The sequence below is a fragment of the Castor canadensis genome, chromosome 3, assembly GCF_047511655.1.
Source record: "Castor canadensis chromosome 3, mCasCan1.hap1v2, whole genome shotgun sequence".
Taxonomy (NCBI): domain Eukaryota; kingdom Metazoa; phylum Chordata; class Mammalia; order Rodentia; family Castoridae; genus Castor; species Castor canadensis.
Genome location: NC_133388.1, coordinates 9,290,730 through 9,307,999, shown reverse-complemented (window position 1 = coordinate 9,307,999; position 17,270 = coordinate 9,290,730). Strand labels below are relative to the sequence as shown.

General features: G+C 42.0%; 5 non-coding genes and 5 pseudogenes across 5 annotated transcripts; all 10 read left to right on the top strand.

The window, feature by feature from the left end:
• Positions 1–2,303: 2,303 nt before the first annotated feature.
• Positions 2,304–2,378, top strand: LOC141422147 (small nucleolar RNA SNORD113/SNORD114 family). The gene has a single exon (XR_012446798.1). It is a non-coding gene; the product is annotated as a small nucleolar RNA SNORD113/SNORD114 family (small nucleolar RNA).
• A 488-nt stretch (positions 2,379–2,866) lies between these two features.
• On the top strand, positions 2,867–2,934 carry LOC141422208 (small nucleolar RNA SNORD113/SNORD114 family; annotated as a pseudogene).
• A 2,859-nt stretch (positions 2,935–5,793) lies between these two features.
• LOC141422132 (small nucleolar RNA SNORD113/SNORD114 family) lies at positions 5,794–5,868 on the top strand. Its single transcript, XR_012446783.1, has one exon. It is a non-coding gene; the product is annotated as a small nucleolar RNA SNORD113/SNORD114 family (small nucleolar RNA).
• Positions 5,869–6,356: 488 nt separating this feature from the next.
• Positions 6,357–6,424, top strand: LOC141422207 (small nucleolar RNA SNORD113/SNORD114 family; annotated as a pseudogene).
• A 2,859-nt stretch (positions 6,425–9,283) lies between these two features.
• LOC141422131 (small nucleolar RNA SNORD113/SNORD114 family) lies at positions 9,284–9,358 on the top strand. Its single transcript, XR_012446782.1, has one exon. It is a non-coding gene; the product is annotated as a small nucleolar RNA SNORD113/SNORD114 family (small nucleolar RNA).
• Positions 9,359–9,846: 488 nt separating this feature from the next.
• LOC141422206 (small nucleolar RNA SNORD113/SNORD114 family) lies at positions 9,847–9,914 on the top strand (annotated as a pseudogene).
• Positions 9,915–12,773: 2,859 nt separating this feature from the next.
• Positions 12,774–12,848, top strand: LOC141422130 (small nucleolar RNA SNORD113/SNORD114 family). Its single transcript, XR_012446781.1, has one exon. It is a non-coding gene; the product is annotated as a small nucleolar RNA SNORD113/SNORD114 family (small nucleolar RNA).
• Positions 12,849–13,336: 488 nt separating this feature from the next.
• LOC141422205 (small nucleolar RNA SNORD113/SNORD114 family) lies at positions 13,337–13,404 on the top strand (annotated as a pseudogene).
• Positions 13,405–16,263: 2,859 nt separating this feature from the next.
• Positions 16,264–16,337, top strand: LOC141422160 (small nucleolar RNA SNORD113/SNORD114 family). The gene has a single exon (XR_012446809.1). It is a non-coding gene; the product is annotated as a small nucleolar RNA SNORD113/SNORD114 family (small nucleolar RNA).
• A 488-nt stretch (positions 16,338–16,825) lies between these two features.
• On the top strand, positions 16,826–16,893 carry LOC141422204 (small nucleolar RNA SNORD113/SNORD114 family; annotated as a pseudogene).
• Positions 16,894–17,270: the final 377 nt, after the last annotated feature.

Here is a 17,270-nt window from a genome sequence, read left to right as displayed (position 1 = left end):
CATCTTCTTGTTTGTTCCATGTGTGAAAACATGGGGTTTGTAATGACAAGGTTTTGTCGTTGACTAACTGAACCTGTAAAAAACTGTCAGGAATCTCAGTGCATATTTTTCCTGTATTTCTCTGTGTATTTGCTTTGCTCACTTAATTAATCAATGCACTGGGGTAGCTGGAATAAGAAAGAGGGCCATTCCTGGACCAGTGATGACAGGGCGGCAAGTGATTCAGGCAGAATGAGCACGAGGAGTCGAGATTCTGAGGTCCCACGCAAATGGAATCTAAACAAGCCCTGTTTTGGTGGCTTCCTATATTCACACGTCCTGATGTTACAAGGATCTTGGTTTGATCTTCATGAAGATCCATGTATTTAGAAACATTTACTAGTAAGGAATCGTGGGCAGGATTAGCCAACAATTAACAGTCAGTACACATGAATGAATTAAGTAATCATCTATTAATAAAATATATGTAAGAGTGTAGGTACCAGGTACCACTTTTTGATTTTCATTCTTCTTCTTGCGAAAGGCTGGGCCTATAGATCGACATCATCCCAGCGGCTCAGCATTAGATTTTTCTCGTGTAGGCTAAGATTTGAGTAGATTTGTTGTTTCTTGAGCACGTCACAGTGTAGACTGTGGAAACCCAAGGTGTTGATGGAAACTAGTCGATTATTGCTGATGATAGTCGATTAGTGCTCTACTTAGCTTGTAAGTTTGAAGGTTCTCGAGAACGAGAACAAACACTCATGAGTTAGTGAAAGCGTAAGATAGTACGCCAATGAACAGTTGAGAAAATCCGTCTCTGGAGAGAATGTCATTCCCTACCCTGCTGCGCTCTCTTCATCATGGAGGGTCTGATTGGAATGAGAACGATGTAAATGACAGGCCACATGGTGTCATGGTGTTTGTTTGGAGACCAATGGGAGTAGCCCGCAAGTTTCCATGCCCTTGGGTAGTTGAGTAACGATAGTTACCGAATTTAATGGCTTTGTTATTTATTTCTATATTTTAAATACTAGAAAAATGTACTGCTTTTAACAACAGGCAAGGGAAAGGCAAACTTAAATGTAGCATGAAGAGGAGGTTGGTAGATGTCATTATTGTTTTTGGAGATCCATCATAACAAAGCATGTACAATCGATGTAGTGTCATGTGGGGTTTTAATGTATGTATACATTTCATCCGAATTCCATAAGGTTAAAAAATGTCTCCTCACCAAGTATCATCTTGTCATTGCTCAAAGGTTCTGCATCCTTTCTTAGCAGTGGGAGATAAATGGTTCAAGATCAACATCTATAGTCACTGCGCTTCGCAAACCCAACCGCAGCTGCATCCTTCTATGTAACATCGCGTAGAGGCACCGATCAGGCTCACTGCATTCCTCCCTTGCCTCCCTTCCCCAGCCTCCATTCTCAACTTCCATGAACGCCTTGCTTTCCTATTGCACATCAGAGTGATCAGTGGTGATTTTCTTTGTATTCCTGACTCCTTTATTGAGAAAAGAAATCAGAATCTCGTTACTCCCCTCCCCCCCATTTTGTTATAAGTGACGACATGTCATTCTCTTTTATGGCTGAACAGAAGCTGACAGTGTTCGTAGCTAGAATATATACAGTAGTAAAATAATGATTTTAAGAGCAAAAACAAAACCAAAATCTGAACCAGAAATGATTCAATTACCTGATTGTCGTTCGCCCGTGATGTTTTGGAGATTGTCTGTTATACACAATCTTTATTTTCTGGAGATGTGGGAATTTGAATTAGTTTCCATATGAGATATTATAGAAATGAGTTAGTGATTGTGGAAATGACGCAGAAAATCAGTGATGAGTTCAGGAGTCAAAACAGAGAATGTCTTAGTTATCATTGTCTTCCATTTTTTCCTTTACTCTTCTCTGTGCTGCTCCCAATGGACCATTTGAGCTGGTGTAGGAATTCTCCGTGGCCAGGCACTCTGCGGAGCATCTCTCTGAGCAGCCTAGTGTCCCATGTGAGTGAGAGTCGTACATCTTGTCCTGTTTTGGGAGGTTCTGCTTTTAAAAAGTGTGAAAAATCATCAGATAAGTCCCAATGATAGCAGTGCAGATGTGGGGTTCGGATGCATCTTGTCCTTGAGTAACGCATGTATCAAATGTGAGAGTTTTATTACTATCAAAGTTATGTAGTGATCTGAGCATCATGGTGGGTACAGGTATCAGGGGACCCAGTTCGAAAGCCTCAATCACAGTGGTTTAGAAATGTTATTGGTGAATGGATGGATGAGTCGGGAAAGACCGTAGATAAGCATGAAGGGGGTGGGCCGTTCACGGACCAATGATGACAGCTGCCGGCGTATGGGTCTGGGATGATGAATATTTCGTGTCTGGAACTCTGAGGTCCAGCACAATGACAGGTGGAAAAGCAAGGATTGCTGGAGAGAATGTGTCATTTTTATCCTCTTCTCTGCTCTGTACTCCTCAGAATGGACTCTGCCAAGGGGATTGACCTATTCTCCTGTTGTCACTGTCTCCCTCTTTGCATCTAGCTTATACCTTGGTCCACTGTAAGTACTAGTCAACATCATTGCCTTTGTTGTTCTTTCCGTTTTTAAAAAGTCTTTTTCTGTCATAGTGCCGAGCCTTAATGCCACCGATGAAGTACACACTCGCCAATGTTCGTGTACCTTTCATTGGTAGAGGCATTAGAGTAATTTTTCCGTATGTGAAACAGTGGGGATTGTCCTGACACGCTTTGTGCTTGACACATGGAGTGTATTAGCTGGAGGTTGGGGATCTTAATGCATTTTCTTCTTGATTTGTGATTTGCCTGTATTCCTCAATAATTAAGCAATGCACCGATATAGACGGCAATAGAGAAGGAGGGCCATTCCAGGACCAATGATGACTGGGGGCATGTGATCTAAAGATGAGCACGAGGCTTTGGGATTCTGAGGTCCAATAAAATGGCATCGAAGCAGGCCCTTTGTGGTGGGGTCCTTTGTTCAGGTTTGCAGAACAATTATAGAAAAGTAGACATGAAGAAGTCAAATAATTATTCAGTACTAAAGAGCATAGTAAGCGCAAAATGAAGTGAAGGATCTTTAAAGAAATCAATAGATGTCTAGTCGTTCGTTGATACATAGTAACGAAGCGTGTCCAGTCCATGTAGTGTCATGTGGTGTTTTCATACACATACATATTTTAGAGAATTTAAATCAGGTTCAACATGTCGCCTCAGTCCAATTCATCTGTGCTCACACATTGTGCATGTGCTCCTCTGTGTACTGTGTCCTCCTCTGTGCCCCTCAGAATGACTCTCCGGAGGGGATTGACCTGTACTTCCCTCATCACTACCTCCTTCTTCCATGTGGATTGAACCTTAGTCTACTCTAAGTAACAGTCAACCTTCTGTCTCTTCTGTGGTTCTTTGAAGGGATCTTCTGTATTACCAAAGGGCATTTCTGATAGCGAGCAAGTTGAATCGTGCCAAACTTAGTATCACTTCAATGGAGGCATCTTCTTGTTTGTTCCATGTGTGAAAACATGGGGTTTGTAATGACAAGGTTTTGTCGTTGACTAACTGAACCTGTAAAAAACTGTCAGGAATCTCAGTGCATATTTTTCCTGTATTTCTCTGTGTATTTGCTTTGCTCACTTAATTAATCAATGCACTGGGGTAGCTGGAATAAGAAAGAGGGCCATTCCTGGACCAGTGATGACAGGGCGGCAAGTGATTCAGGCAGAATGAGCACGAGGAGTCGAGATTCTGAGGTCCCACGCAAATGGAATCTAAACAAGCCCTGTTTTGGTGGCTTCCTATATTCACACGTCCTGATGTTACAAGGATCTTGGTTTGATCTTCATGAAGATCCATGTATTTAGAAACATTTACTAGTAAGGAATCGTGGGCAGGATTAGCCAACAATTAACAGTCAGTACACATGAATGAATTAAGTAATCATCTATTAATAAAATATATGTAAGAGTGTAGGTACCAGGTACCACTTTTTGATTTTCATTCTTCTTCTTGCGAAAGGCTGGGCCTATAGATCGACATCATCCCAGCGGCTCAGCATTAGATTTTTCTCGTGTAGGCTAAGATTTGAGTAGATTTGTTGTTTCTTGAGCACGTCACAGTGTAGACTGTGGAAACCCAAGGTGTTGATGGAAACTAGTCGATTATTGCTGATGATAGTCGATTAGTGCTCTACTTAGCTTGTAAGTTTGAAGGTTCTCGAGAACGAGAACAAACACTCATGAGTTAGTGAAAGCGTAAGATAGTACGCCAATGAACAGTTGAGAAAATCCGTCTCTGGAGAGAATGTCATTCCCTACCCTGCTGCGCTCTCTTCATCATGGAGGGTCTGATTGGAATGAGAACGATGTAAATGACAGGCCACATGGTGTCATGGTGTTTGTTTGGAGACCAATGGGAGTAGCCCGCAAGTTTCCATGCCCTTGGGTAGTTGAGTAACGATAGTTACCGAATTTAATGGCTTTGTTATTTATTTCTATATTTTAAATACTAGAAAAATGTACTGCTTTTAACAACAGGCAAGGGAAAGGCAAACTTAAATGTAGCATGAAGAGGAGGTTGGTAGATGTCATTATTGTTTTTGGAGATCCATCATAACAAAGCATGTACAATCGATGTAGTGTCATGTGGGGTTTTAATGTATGTATACATTTCATCCGAATTCCATAAGGTTAAAAAATGTCTCCTCACCAAGTATCATCTTGTCATTGCTCAAAGGTTCTGCATCCTTTCTTAGCAGTGGGAGATAAATGGTTCAAGATCAACATCTATAGTCACTGCGCTTCGCAAACCCAACCGCAGCTGCATCCTTCTATGTAACATCGCGTAGAGGCACCGATCAGGCTCACTGCATTCCTCCCTTGCCTCCCTTCCCCAGCCTCCATTCTCAACTTCCATGAACGCCTTGCTTTCCTATTGCACATCAGAGTGATCAGTGGTGATTTTCTTTGTATTCCTGACTCCTTTATTGAGAAAAGAAATCAGAATCTCGTTACTCCCCCCCTCCCCCCATTTTGTTATAAGTGACGACATGTCATTCTCTTTTATGGCTGAACAGAAGCTGACAGTGTTCGTAGCTAGAATATATACAGTAGTAAAATAATGATTTTAAGAGCAAAAACAAAACCAAAATCTGAACCAGAAATGATTCAATTACCTGATTGTCGTTCGCCCGTGATGTTTTGGAGATTGTCTGTTATACACAATCTTTATTTTCTGGGGATGTGGGAATTTGAATTAGTTTCCATATGAGATATTATAGAAATGAGTTAGTGATTGTGGAAATGACGCAGAAAATCAGTGATGAGTTCAGGAGTCAAAACAGAGAATGTCTTAGTTATCATTGTCTTCCATTTTTTCCTTTACTCTTCTCTGTGCTGCTCCCAATGGACCATTTGAGCTGGTGTAGGAATTCTCCGTGGCCAGGCACTCTGCGGAGCATCTCTCTGAGCAGCCTAGTGTCCCATGTGAGTGAGAGTCGTACATCTTGTCCTGTTTTGGGAGGTTCTGCTTTTAAAAAGTGTGAAAAATCATCAGATAAGTCCCAATGATAGCAGTGCAGATGTGGGGTTCGGATGCATCTTGTCCTTGAGTAACGCATGTATCAAATGTGAGAGTTTTATTACTATCAAAGTTATGTAGTGATCTGAGCATCATGGTGGGTACAGGTATCAGGGGACCCAGTTCGAAAGCCTCAATCACAGTGGTTTAGAAATGTTATTGGTGAATGGATGGATGAGTCGGGAAAGACCGTAGATAAGCATGAAGGGGGTGGGCCGTTCACGGACCAATGATGACAGCTGCCGGCGTATGAGTCTGGGATGATGAATATTTCGTGTCTGGAACTCTGAGGTCCAGCACAATGACAGGTGGAAAAGCAAGGATTGCTGGAGAGAATGTGTCATTTTTATCCTCTTCTCTGCTCTGTACTCCTCAGAATGGACTCTGCCAAGGGGATTGACCTATTCTCCTGTTGTCACTGTCTCCCTCTTTGCATCTAGCTTATACCTTGGTCCACTGTAAGTACTAGTCAACATCATTGCCTTTGTTGTTCTTTCCGTTTTTAAAAAGTCTTTTTCTGTCATAGTGCCGAGCCTTAATGCCACCGATGAAGTACACACTCGCCAATGTTCGTGTACCTTTCATTGGTAGAGGCATTAGAGTAATTTTCCCGTATGTGAAACAGTGGGGATTGTCCTGACACGCTTTGTGCTTGACACATGGAGTGTATTAGCTGGAGGTTGGGGATCTTAATGCATTTTCTTCTTGATTTGTGATTTGCCTGTATTCCTCAATAATTAAGCAATGCACCGATATAGACGGCAATAGAGAAGGAGGGCCATTCCAGGACCAATGATGACTGGGGGCATGTGATCTAAAGATGAGCACGAGGCTTTGGGATTCTGAGGTCCAATAAAATGGCATCGAAGCAGGCCCTTTGTGGTGGGGTCCTTTGTTCAGGTTTGCAGAACAATTATAGAAAAGTAGACATGAAGAAGTCAAATAATTATTCAGTACTAAAGAGCATAGTAAGCGCAAAATGAAGTGAAGGATCTTTAAAGAAATCAATAGATGTCTAGTCGTTCGTTGATACATAGTAACGAAGCGTGTCCAGTCCATGTAGTGTCATGTGGTGTTTTCATACACATACATATTTTAGAGAATTTAAATCAGGTTCAACATGTCGCCTCAGTCCAATTCATCTGTGCTCACACATTGTGCATGTGCTCCTCTGTGTACTGTGTCCTCCTCTGTGCCCCTCAGAATGACTCTCCGGAGGGGATTGACCTGTACTTCCCTCATCACTACCTCCTTCTTCCATGTGGATTGAACCTTAGTCTACTCTAAGTAACAGTCAACCTTCTGTCTCTTCTGTGGTTCTTTGAAGGGATCTTCTGTATTACCAAAGGGCATTTCTGATAGCGAGCAAGTTGAATCGTGCCAAACTTAGTATCACTTCAATGGAGGCATCTTCTTGTTTGTTCCATGTGTGAAAACATGGGGTTTGTAATGACAAGGTTTTGTCGTTGACTAACTGAACCTGTAAAAAACTGTCAGGAATCTCAGTGCATATTTTTCCTGTATTTCTCTGTGTATTTGCTTTGCTCACTTAATTAATCAATGCACTGGGGTAGCTGGAATAAGAAAGAGGGCCATTCCTGGACCAGTGATGACAGGGCGGCAAGTGATTCAGGCAGAATGAGCACGAGGAGTCGAGATTCTGAGGTCCCACGCAAATGGAATCTAAACAAGCCCTGTTTTGGTGGCTTCCTATATTCACACGTCCTGATGTTACAAGGATCTTGGTTTGATCTTCATGAAGATCCATGTATTTAGAAACATTTACTAGTAAGGAATCGTGGGCAGGATTAGCCAACAATTAACAGTCAGTACACATGAATGAATTAAGTAGTCATCTATTAATAAAATATATGTAAGAGTGTAGGTACCAGGTACCACTTTTTGATTTTCATTCTTCTTCTTGCGAAAGGCTGGGCCTATAGATCGACATCATCCCAGCGGCTCAGCATTAGATTTTTCTCGTGTAGGCTAAGATTTGAGTAGATTTGTTGTTTCTTGAGCACGTCACAGTGTAGACTGTGGAAACCCAAGGTGTTGATGGAAACTAGTCGATTATTGCTGATGATAGTCGATTAGTGCTCTACTTAGCTTGTAAGTTTGAAGGTTCTCGAGAACGAGAACAAACACTCATGAGTTAGTGAAAGCGTAAGATAGTACGCCAATGAACAGTTGAGAAAATCCGTCTCTGGAGAGAATGTCATTCCCTACCCTGCTGCGCTCTCTTCATCATGGAGGGTCTGATTGGAATGAGAACGATGTAAATGACAGGCCACATGGTGTCATGGTGTTTGTTTGGAGACCAATGGGAGTAGCCCGCAAGTTTCCATGCCCTTGGGTAGTTGAGTAACGATAGTTACCGAATTTAATGGCTTTGTTATTTATTTCTATATTTTAAATACTAGAAAAATGTACTGCTTTTAACAACAGGCAAGGGAAAGGCAAACTTAAATGTAGCATGAAGAGGAGGTTGGTAGATGTCATTATTGTTTTTGGAGATCCATCATAACAAAGCATGTACAATCGATGTAGTGTCATGTGGGGTTTTAATGTATGTATACATTTCATCCGAATTCCATAAGGTTAAAAAATGTCTCCTCACCAAGTATCATCTTGTCATTGCTCAAAGGTTCTGCATCCTTTCTTAGCAGTGGGAGATAAATGGTTCAAGATCAACATCTATAGTCACTGCGCTTCGCAAACCCAACCGCAGCTGCATCCTTCTATGTAACATCGCGTAGAGGCACCGATCAGGCTCACTGCATTCCTCCCTTGCCTCCCTTCCCCAGCCTCCATTCTCAACTTCCATGAACGCCTTGCTTTCCTATTGCACATCAGAGTGATCAGTGGTGATTTTCTTTGTATTCCTGACTCCTTTATTGAGAAAAGAAATCAGAATCTCGTTACTCCCCCCCTCCCCCCATTTTGTTATAAGTGACGACATGTCATTCTCTTTTATGGCTGAACAGAAGCTGACAGTGTTCGTAGCTAGAATATATACAGTAGTAAAATAATGATTTTAAGAGCAAAAACAAAACCAAAATCTGAACCAGAAATGATTCAATTACCTGATTGTCGTTCGCCCGTGATGTTTTGGAGATTGTCTGTTATACACAATCTTTATTTTCTGGGGATGTGGGAATTTGAATTAGTTTCCATATGAGATATTATAGAAATGAGTTAGTGATTGTGGAAATGACGCAGAAAATCAGTGATGAGTTCAGGAGTCAAAACAGAGAATGTCTTAGTTATCATTGTCTTCCATTTTTTCCTTTACTCTTCTCTGTGCTGCTCCCAATGGACCATTTGAGCTGGTGTAGGAATTCTCCGTGGCCAGGCACTCTGCGGAGCATCTCTCTGAGCAGCCTAGTGTCCCATGTGAGTGAGAGTCGTACATCTTGTCCTGTTTTGGGAGGTTCTGCTTTTAAAAAGTGTGAAAAATCATCAGATAAGTCCCAATGATAGCAGTGCAGATGTGGGGTTCGGATGCATCTTGTCCTTGAGTAACGCATGTATCAAATGTGAGAGTTTTATTACTATCAAAGTTATGTAGTGATCTGAGCATCATGGTGGGTACAGGTATCAGGGGACCCAGTTCGAAAGCCTCAATCACAGTGGTTTAGAAATGTTATTGGTGAATGGATGGATGAGTCGGGAAAGACCGTAGATAAGCATGAAGGGGGTGGGCCGTTCACGGACCAATGATGACAGCTGCCGGCGTATGAGTCTGGGATGATGAATATTTCGTGTCTGGAACTCTGAGGTCCAGCACAATGACAGGTGGAAAAGCAAGGATTGCTGGAGAGAATGTGTCATTTTTATCCTCTTCTCTGCTCTGTACTCCTCAGAATGGACTCTGCCAAGGGGATTGACCTATTCTCCTGTTGTCACTGTCTCCCTCTTTGCATCTAGCTTATACCTTGGTCCACTGTAAGTACTAGTCAACATCATTGCCTTTGTTGTTCTTTCCGTTTTTAAAAAGTCTTTTTCTGTCATAGTGCCGAGCCTTAATGCCACCGATGAAGTACACACTCGCCAATGTTCGTGTACCTTTCATTGGTAGAGGCATTAGAGTAATTTTCCCGTATGTGAAACAGTGGGGATTGTCCTGACACGCTTTGTGCTTGACACATGGAGTGTATTAGCTGGAGGTTGGGGATCTTAATGCATTTTCTTCTTGATTTGTGATTTGCCTGTATTCCTCAATAATTAAGCAATGCACCGATATAGACGGCAATAGAGAAGGAGGGCCATTCCAGGACCAATGATGACTGGGGGCATGTGATCTAAAGATGAGCACGAGGCTTTGGGATTCTGAGGTCCAATAAAATGGCATCGAAGCAGGCCCTTTGTGGTGGGGTCCTTTGTTCAGGTTTGCAGAACAATTATAGAAAAGTAGACATGAAGAAGTCAAATAATTATTCAGTACTAAAGAGCATAGTAAGCGCAAAATGAAGTGAAGGATCTTTAAAGAAATCAATAGATGTCTAGTCGTTCGTTGATACATAGTAACGAAGCGTGTCCAGTCCATGTAGTGTCATGTGGTGTTTTCATACACATACATATTTTAGAGAATTTAAATCAGGTTCAACATGTCGCCTCAGTCCAATTCATCTGTGCTCACACATTGTGCATGTGCTCCTCTGTGTACTGTGTCCTCCTCTGTGCCCCTCAGAATGACTCTCCGGAGGGGATTGACCTGTACTTCCCTCATCACTACCTCCTTCTTCCATGTGGATTGAACCTTAGTCTACTCTAAGTAACAGTCAACCTTCTGTCTCTTCTGTGGTTCTTTGAAGGGATCTTCTGTATTACCAAAGGGCATTTCTGATAGCGAGCAAGTTGAATCGTGCCAAACTTAGTATCACTTCAATGGAGGCATCTTCTTGTTTGTTCCATGTGTGAAAACATGGGGTTTGTAATGACAAGGTTTTGTCGTTGACTAACTGAACCTGTAAAAAACTGTCAGGAATCTCAGTGCATATTTTTCCTGTATTTCTCTGTGTATTTGCTTTGCTCACTTAATTAATCAATGCACTGGGGTAGCTGGAATAAGAAAGAGGGCCATTCCTGGACCAGTGATGACAGGGCGGCAAGTGATTCAGGCAGAATGAGCACGAGGAGTCGAGATTCTGAGGTCCCACGCAAATGGAATCTAAACAAGCCCTGTTTTGGTGGCTTCCTATATTCACACGTCCTGATGTTACAAGGATCTTGGTTTGATCTTCATGAAGATCCATGTATTTAGAAACATTTACTAGTAAGGAATCGTGGGCAGGATTAGCCAACAATTAACAGTCAGTACACATGAATGAATTAAGTAGTCATCTATTAATAAAATATATGTAAGAGTGTAGGTACCAGGTACCACTTTTTGATTTTCATTCTTCTTCTTGCGAAAGGCTGGGCCTATAGATCGACATCATCCCAGCGGCTCAGCATTAGATTTTTCTCGTGTAGGCTAAGATTTGAGTAGATTTGTTGTTTCTTGAGCACGTCACAGTGTAGACTGTGGAAACCCAAGGTGTTGATGGAAACTAGTCGATTATTGCTGATGATAGTCGATTAGTGCTCTACTTAGCTTGTAAGTTTGAAGGTTCTCGAGAACGAGAACAAACACTCATGAGTTAGTGAAAGCGTAAGATAGTACGCCAATGAACAGTTGAGAAAATCCGTCTCTGGAGAGAATGTCATTCCCTACCCTGCTGCGCTCTCTTCATCATGGAGGGTCTGATTGGAATGAGAACGATGTAAATGACAGGCCACATGGTGTCATGGTGTTTGTTTGGAGACCAATGGGAGTAGCCCGCAAGTTTCCATGCCCTTGGGTAGTTGAGTAACGATAGTTACCGAATTTAATGGCTTTGTTATTTATTTCTATATTTTAAATACTAGAAAAATGTACTGCTTTTAACAACAGGCAAGGGAAAGGCAAACTTAAATGTAGCATGAAGAGGAGGTTGGTAGATGTCATTATTGTTTTTGGAGATCCATCATAACAAAGCATGTACAATCGATGTAGTGTCATGTGGGGTTTTAATGTATGTATACATTTCATCCGAATTCCATAAGGTTAAAAAATGTCTCCTCACCAAGTATCATCTTGTCATTGCTCAAAGGTTCTGCATCCTTTCTTAGCAGTGGGAGATAAATGGTTCAAGATCAACATCTATAGTCACTGCGCTTCGCAAACCCAACCGCAGCTGCATCCTTCTATGTAACATCGCGTAGAGGCACCGATCAGGCTCACTGCATTCCTCCCTTGCCTCCCTTCCCCAGCCTCCATTCTCAACTTCCATGAACGCCTTGCTTTCCTATTGCACATCAGAGTGATCAGTGGTGATTTTCTTTGTATTCCTGACTCCTTTATTGAGAAAAGAAATCAGAATCTCGTTACTCCCCCCCTCCCCCCATTTTGTTATAAGTGACGACATGTCATTCTCTTTTATGGCTGAACAGAAGCTGACAGTGTTCGTAGCTAGAATATATACAGTAGTAAAATAATGATTTTAAGAGCAAAAACAAAACCAAAATCTGAACCAGAAATGATTCAATTACCTGATTGTCGTTCGCCCGTGATGTTTTGGAGATTGTCTGTTATACACAATCTTTATTTTCTGGGGATGTGGGAATTTGAATTAGTTTCCATATGAGATATTATAGAAATGAGTTAGTGATTGTGGAAATGACGCAGAAAATCAGTGATGAGTTCAGGAGTCAAAACAGAGAATGTCTTAGTTATCATTGTCTTCCATTTTTTCCTTTACTCTTCTCTGTGCTGCTCCCAATGGACCATTTGAGCTGGTGTAGGAATTCTCCGTGGCCAGGCACTCTGCGGAGCATCTCTCTGAGCAGCCTAGTGTCCCATGTGAGTGAGAGTCGTACATCTTGTCCTGTTTTGGGAGGTTCTGCTTTTAAAAAGTGTGAAAAATCATCAGATAAGTCCCAATGATAGCAGTGCAGATGTGGGGTTCGGATGCATCTTGTCCTTGAGTAACGCATGTATCAAATGTGAGAGTTTTATTACTATCAAAGTTATGTAGTGATCTGAGCATCATGGTGGGTACAGGTATCAGGGGACCCAGTTCGAAAGCCTCAATCACAGTGGTTTAGAAATGTTATTGGTGAATGGATGGATGAGTCGGGAAAGACCGTAGATAAGCATGAAGGGGGTGGGCCGTTCACGGACCAATGATGACAGCTGCCGGCGTATGAGTCTGGGATGATGAATATTTCGTGTCTGGAACTCTGAGGTCCAGCACAATGACAGGTGGAAAAGCAAGGATTGCTGGAGAGAATGTGTCATTTTTATCCTCTTCTCTGCTCTGTACTCCTCAGAATGGACTCTGCCAAGGGGATTGACCTATTCTCCTGTTGTCACTGTCTCCCTCTTTGCATCTAGCTTATACCTTGGTCCACTGTAAGTACTAGTCAACATCATTGCCTTTGTTGTTCTTTCCGTTTTTAAAAAGTCTTTTTCTGTCATAGTGCCGAGCCTTAATGCCACCGATGAAGTACACACTCGCCAATGTTCGTGTACCTTTCATTGGTAGAGGCATTAGAGTAATTTTTCCGTATGTGAAACAGTGGGGATTGTCCTGACACGCTTTGTGCTTGACACATGGAGTGTATTAGCTGGAGGTTGGGGATCTTAATGCATTTTCTTCTTGATTTGTGATTTGCCTGTATTCCTCAATAATTAAGCAATGCACCGATATAGACGGCAATAGAGAAGGAGGGCCATTCCAGGACCAATGATGACTGGGGGCATGTGATCTAAAGATGAGCACGAGGCTTTGGGATTCTGAGGTCCAATAAAATGGCATCGAAGCAGGCCCTTTGTGGTGGGGTCCTTTGTTCAGGTTTGCAGAACAATTATAGAAAAGTAGACATGAAGAAGTCAAATAATTATTCAGTACTAAAGAGCATAGTAAGCGCAAAATGAAGTGAAGGATCTTTAAAGAAATCAATAGATGTCTAGTCGTTCGTTGATACATAGTAACGAAGCGTGTCCAGTCCATGTAGTGTCATGTGGTGTTTTCATACACATACATATTTTAGAGAATTTAAATCAGGTTCAACATGTCGCCTCAGTCCAATTCATCTGTGCTCACACATTGTGCATGTGCTCCTCTGTGTACTGTGTCCTCCTCTGTGCCCCTCAGAATGACTCTCCGGAGGGGATTGACCTGTACTTCCCTCATCACTACCTCCTTCTTCCATGTGGATTGAACCTTAGTCTACTCTAAGTAACAGTCAACCTTCTGTCTCTTCTGTGGTTCTTTGAAGGGATCTTCTGTATTACCAAAGGGCATTTCTGATAGCGAGCAAGTTGAATCGTGCCAAACTTAGTATCACTTCAATGGAGGCATCTTCTTGTTTGTTCCATGTGTGAAAACATGGGGTTTGTAATGACAAGGTTTTGTCGTTGACTAACTGAACCTGTAAAAAACTGTCAGGAATCTCAGTGCATATTTTTCCTGTATTTCTCTGTGTATTTGCTTTGCTCACTTAATTAATCAATGCACTGGGGTAGCTGGAATAAGAAAGAGGGCCATTCCTGGACCAGTGATGACAGGGCGGCAAGTGATTCAGGCAGAATGAGCACGAGGAGTCGAGATTCTGAGGTCCCACGCAAATGGAATCTAAACAAGCCCTGTTTTGGTGGCTTCCTATATTCACACGTCCTGATGTTACAAGGATCTTGGTTTGATCTTCATGAAGATCCATGTATTTAGAAACATTTACTAGTAAGGAATCGTGGGCAGGATTAGCCAACAATTAACAGTCAGTACACATGAATGAATTAAGTAATCATCTATTAATAAAATATATGTAAGAGTGTAGGTACCAGGTACCACTTTTTGATTTTCATTCTTCTTCTTGCGAAAGGCTGGGCCTATAGATCGACATCATCCCAGCGGCTCAGCATTAGATTTTTCTCGTGTAGGCTAAGATTTGAGTAGATTTGTTGTTTCTTGAGCACGTCACAGTGTAGACTGTGGAAACCCAAGGTGTTGATGGAAACTAGTCGATTATTGCTGATGATAGTCGATTAGTGCTCTACTTAGCTTGTAAGTTTGAAGGTTCTCGAGAACGAGAACAAACACTCATGAGTTAGTGAAAGCGTAAGATAGTACGCCAATGAACAGTTGAGAAAATCCGTCTCTGGAGAGAATGTCATTCCCTACCCTGCTGCGCTCTCTTCATCATGGAGGGTCTGATTGGAATGAGAACGATGTAAATGACAGGCCACATGGTGTCATGGTGTTTGTTTGGAGACCAATGGGAGTAGCCCGCAAGTTTCCATGCCCTTGGGTAGTTGAGTAACGATAGTTACCGAATTTAATGGCTTTGTTATGTATTTCTATATTTTAAATACTAGAAAAATGTACTACTTTTAACAACAGGCAAGGGAAAGGCAAACTTAAATGTAGCATGAAGAGGAGGTTGGTAGATGTCATTATTGTTTTTGGAGATCCATCATAACAAAGCATGTACAATCGATGTAGTGCCATGTGGGGTTTTAATGTATGTATACATTTCATCCGAATTCCATAAGGTTAAAAAATGTCTCCTCACCAAGTATCATCTTGTCATTGCTCAAAGGTTCTGCATCCTTTCTTAGCAGTGGGAGATAAATGGTTCAAGATCAACATCTATAGTCACTGCGCTTCGCAAACCCAACCGCAGCTGCATCCTTCTATGTAACATCGCGTAGAGGCACCGATCAGGCTCACTGCATTCCTCCCTTGCCTCCCTTCCCCAGCCTCCATTCTCAACTTCCATGAACGCCTTGCTTTCCTATTGCACATCAGAGTGATCAGTGGTGATTTTCTTTGTATTCCTGACTCCTTTATTGAGAAAAGAAATCAGAATCTCGTTACTCCCCCCCTCCCCCCATTTTGTTATAAGTGACGACATGTCATTCTCTTTTATGGCTGAACAGAAGCTGACAGTGTTCGTAGCTAGAATATATACAGTAGTAAAATAATGATTTTAAGAGCAAAAACAAAACCAAAATCTGAACCAGAAATGATTCAATTACCTGATTGTCGTTCGCCCGTGATGTTTTGGAGATTGTCTGTTATACACAATCTTTATTTTCTGGGGATGTGGGAATTTGAATTAGTTTCCATATGAGATATTATAGAAATGAGTTAGTGATTGTGGAAATGACGCAGAAAATCAGTGATGAGTTCAGGAGTCAAAACAGAGAATGTCTTAGTTATCATTGTCTTCCATTTTTTCCTTTACTCTTCTCTGTGCTGCTCCCAATGGACCATTTGAGCTGGTGTAGGAATTCTCCGTGGCCAGGCACTCTGCGGAGCATCTCTCTGAGCAGCCTAGTGTCCCATGTGAGTGAGAGTCGTACATCTTGTCCTGTTTTGGGAGGTTCTGCTTTTAAAAAGTGTGAAAAATCATCAGATAAGTCCCAATGATAGCAGTGCAGATGTGGGGTTCGGATGCATCTTGTCCTTGAGTAACGCATGTATAAAATGTGAGAGTTTTATTACTATCAAAGTTATGTAGTGATCTGAGCATCATGGTGGGTACAGGTATCAGGGGACCCAGTTCGAAAGCCTCAATCACAGTGGTTTAGAAATGTTATTGGTGAATGGATGGATGAGTCGGGAAAGACCGTAGATAAGCATGAAGGGGGTGGGCCGTTCACGGACCAATGATGAAGCTGCCGGCGTATGAGTCTGGGATGATGAATATTTCGTGTCTGGAACTCTGAGGTCCAGCACAATGACAGGTGGAAAAGCAAGGATTGCTGGAGAGAATGTGTCATTTTTATCCTCTTCTCTGCTCTGTACTCCTCAGAATGGACTCTGCCAAGGGGATTGACCTATTCTCCTGTTGTCACTGTCTCCCTCTTTGCATCTAGCTTATACCTTGGTCCACTGTAAGTACTAGTCAACATCATTGCCTTTGTTGTTCTTTCCGTTTTTAAAAAGTCTTTTTCTGTCATAGTGCCGAGCCTTAATGCCACCGATGAAGTACACACTCGCCAATGTTCGTGTACCTTTCATTGGTAGAGGCATTAGAGTAATTTTCCCGTATGTGAAACAGTGGGGATTGTCCTGACACGCTTTGTGCTTGACACATGGAGTGTATTAGCTGGAGGTTGGGGATCTTAATGCATTTTCTTCTTGATTTGTGATTTGCCTGTATTCCTCAATAATTAAGCAATGCACCGATATAGACGGCAATAGAGAAGGAGGGCCATTCCAGGACCAATGATGACTGGGGGCATGTGATCTAAAGATGAGCACGAGGCTTTGGGATTCTGAGGTCCAATAAAATGGCATCGAAGCAGGCCCTTTGTGGTGGGGTCCTTTGTTCAGGTTTGCAGAACAATTATAGAAAAGTAGACATGAAGAAGTCAAATAATTATTCAGTACTAAAGAGCATAGTAAGCGCAAAATGAAGTGAAGGATCTTTAAAGAAATCAATAGATGTCTAGTCGTTCGTTGATACATAGTAACGAAGCGTGTCCAGTCCATGTAGTGTCATGTGGTGTTTTCATACACATACATATTTTAGAGAATTTAAATCAGGTTCAACATGTCGCCTCAGTCCAATTCATCTGTGCTCACACATTGTGCATGTGCTCCTCTGTGTACTGTGTCCTCCTCTGTGCCCCTCAGAATGACTCTCCGGAGGGGATTGACCTG